The following is a 3,422-nucleotide window of genomic DNA, read 5'->3' on the forward strand; positions in this document are numbered from 1 at the left end:
AAGGCGGGCAATTCTTTGCTTGATTCGCATAGTTTATATTAAAGCTGAAGCCCAAACCCATTGGAGTTTTTAAGTCTGGAAGGACGTCTCCAACAACTGTGGGTTATCCGTTTCAGATCACTTCGCGGTTTCAGTGACGCGATCAGAAGTTGATGATCTAATTTTGTGTGTCCATCTCATTGTTTTGTTTTTTTAGGGCTATGGCTCTCTATCTGGCTACCCTTTACATTTTACACGGTGAAGGTGTAGCAGGAATATAGAAATGGGAGTTACTTGGTGTGGATGGTAAAATTGGCAAAATTGGGTCAACTGAAGTGAATGAGATGGACACAGCAGATTTGCCTAATACACTAAACAATACAGTTTGTTGGAATTCTTCTATAAGAGAAGATGGGTGATATAAAATAAAAACTCCCTTTTTCTGGATTCCTTGGGAGAAATAATTTTGCTGTTTTAGAAATAGTTTTTTTTTTTTTTGTTAATATTTATAATAAAAATGAAGGAAGATTGGTTAAAGTTATTAATGTAAAACCCGAAAGGTTTTGGCTGGAGTGGAGAAGGGTTAAAACTTAAATTATATTTTTTCTGCTGCTGTTTCCAATTGGAAAAACGTCTTATTTCCTGTCCCGGTGATTAGATAGCATTAGGAGGGACACAAACAACAATAAAAATCTGAGAGGTTTGGATCCTCCCCCACTCTATCCAAAAAAAAAAAAAGCTTTGGCTGGAGATGTATTTTAAGGCAAAGTCTACCAGAAACTGATATTTAAAGCGGTTGTAAACCTTTACATATATTCAGTGAAGGGACTATCATTCAGTGATGCACAGAGATGAACAAGTCCTCTTACATAAGTTGTACCTGTTCATCTGCAATCTGATTCTCTACATCTGTCAAAGTGCAGAATTGATAGCTAAGATAAAATAAAAGGGGGGGTGGAGTGCTGTAGTCACTATGCAGAGCTTAGTGGGGAGAGCTCTGAGAGCTGATTGGAGGGAAGAGACACCCCCCCCCCCCATTCACAAAGGAACAGAGTTAATAAGGCTGTCAATCTTCTGGAGGTCCCCTCTCTCGGTGTCAGTAAAAATTGTCAAAAGTGATTCATGCTAGCAGAGGAACAAAGCAGCAGACAGAAATTACACTTGGTGCTTTTAATTGAGACAAGGACACACATTATACAGAAGATTATATTCTATATCTACTATAGAGGGATATGCTTTGTTCAGTTTTAAATGGATATGAACTACCCAATCGGTATTGGTTTTCAAATGGAATTTAAAAAATAACCCCATCTTAGTTAAAAGTAGCCAACAAATTCTCCAAAATTGTCTAAATAATATTTTAAAAACTCATAGGTAGGGGAGAGAATGTGGAACTTGTTACATGTTACACCCTAAATATGGGTGACACATGTTCAGAAGGGTGAACTTGGCATTTAAGGTCTTATTTTATGGTTCTGTTTTTAGGATGGCAGGGGTTCCACACGTGTTTTTTAGATGCTAAGTGCCAGCAGCCCCAAAAACCAAATGTACCTGACCAATGCCATATCTTCCTACTGTAGCTCCTGACTTTCTTCCTTAGGCCATTATTACAAAGCCAAGTACTGGTGTTTTTAGGCCAGTCTTGTAAAGCTCAGTTAAGGGAAGTCGGTTTTAGTGTTGTCATCAATGGACCATTTAGAGAGCCAAATGGCTCCTATTGTACAAATAGATAATCCAACATGTTTCCAAAATGTTGTGGGGGGGGGGGGAATCATTAATAACTTTTATTTTGCATGGCCTACCATCCATCTTCCTATCCATTAGCTATAAGGGGGAGTATTGTAGAGGGTCCTGTGCAACGTATTTGAGAACATGTAGATGGTTTATTATTGCTCCTGCTGAGACATTTATGCCTTTCCTCCCTCCTTTGACCAATTCTTCATTATGCTAAGGAGAGGGACAAGCAGCAAGATTGTCATCTTATTTAGTGGCTTTGAATGGTGGACAGATCTGGGAACTGTGGTGTCTGGTTTACCCATAAATGACAAGTAGAGCATTTCACCCATGAACTATTACTAAGGCTGCTTTCACACTGGGGCGGTATTCAGGCGTTACAGCGCTAAAAATAGCGCCTGTGTAGCGCCTGAAAAAAACCGGCCCCTTTCACTCCAGTGTGAAAGCCGGAGGGCTTTCACGCTGGAGCGGTGCGCTGGCAGGACAGTGAAAAAAGTCCTGCTAGCCACATCTTTGGAGCGGTGAAGGAGCGGTGTATTCACCTCTTCTAAACCGCTCCTACCCATTGAAATCAATGGGACAGCGCGGCAATACCGCCGGCAAAGCGCCGCTGCAGCGGCGCTTTGCGGGCGGTTTTAACCCTTTTTCGGCCGCTAGCGGGGGTTAAAACCACCCCGCTAGCGCCCGCAGACCGCCGCTAAAACGACGGTAAAGCGCCGCTAAAAATAGCGGCGCTTTACCGCCGACGCCCGCACCGCCCCAGTGTGAAAGGGGCCTAAGTTTCTAGAAAATATAAACAGCCAAAGGGTATTTCAAAATTACAATCAGTTTTGGTGGACTTAGCCTTTTTATTAAATTTAAAAATGTTAAACCCTGCTCTTATTAAAATTGGTGACATGAGCCATGCTACCTTTTTTTCACTTTTATATAATAGTATTTTCTTAAGATGAACACTACACAACCAGGGAATTCAGGGTAGCTAATTACATGCGACTTTCAGGGACTAAAATGATTAAGAAATGTGGCACTTTCTCAAAAAGACAATATATTCAGTGTTTTTTGTCTTGTTTTTACATAAATATGGTGTTTAGGGCCTCACATTTATTTTAGAAATATATATTTTTGTTGGGCATAAACCAAATGCAGTTAAAAAAAAATTATTTGAAGAGTATGTGGGGTTCATACATTATTGCTGTTTACAAATACTTCAATATTTTTGTAAAGTATTTATTATGTTGTAGTTATATATCATGCATCATGCATGTCTGTTTTTTTTATTGTGTTTTTTTTTTTTTTTTTTCTTTCATCTGGAATGTGTTCTCAAATGTGGGACATAACCACCAAGGTTAAAGCTGTTTAATTTGTTTTAATATCCGTGAAAAAAAGCAAAGTTTAATAAATCTCCCCGAAGAGCTTACTCTCATCACCCAGTCTTGTATTGGCATACAAATGGGAAAACCCTTTTTATTGTGCTTAAAATGTTACTTTATAGGCTATGCAGATGTTTGGAAGATCGTGCTATTATAGACTTTTATTTTTTTTTTTCAAATTCACTGGTATAAGCAATCATAATGTTAAAAACAGAGACGATCACTATCATAATGCGTAAAGAAAAAATGGTAACACTGTATTGCTCTGATTAGAGTATTTTGTTTAAAGAAAAAAAAAACCTGAAAGAAAAAAACTAACTGTAAAATTGGATTTTTTTA

The 3,422-nt window shown here is 38.5% G+C and overlaps 1 protein-coding gene across 1 annotated transcript in view; it reads left to right on the forward strand.

Moving 5' to 3' along the window:
- ISM1 (isthmin 1) overlaps positions 1-3,136 on the forward strand; it is an 87,390-nt gene extending 84,254 nt beyond the window's left edge. The window contains exon 6 of the mRNA XM_077485910.1: positions 1-3,136. This exon is cut by the window's left edge and continues 754 nt beyond it. The gene's annotated coding sequence lies outside the window, so the exon portion shown is untranslated.
- The last annotated feature ends 286 nt before the right edge of the window (positions 3,137-3,422 follow it).

The sequence above is a fragment of the Lithobates pipiens genome, unplaced genomic scaffold, assembly GCF_037356315.1.
Source record: "Lithobates pipiens isolate NorthernLeopardFrog02 unplaced genomic scaffold, aLitPip1_a1.2 Scaffold_18, whole genome shotgun sequence".
Taxonomy (NCBI): Eukaryota; Metazoa; Chordata; class Amphibia; order Anura; family Ranidae; genus Lithobates; species Lithobates pipiens.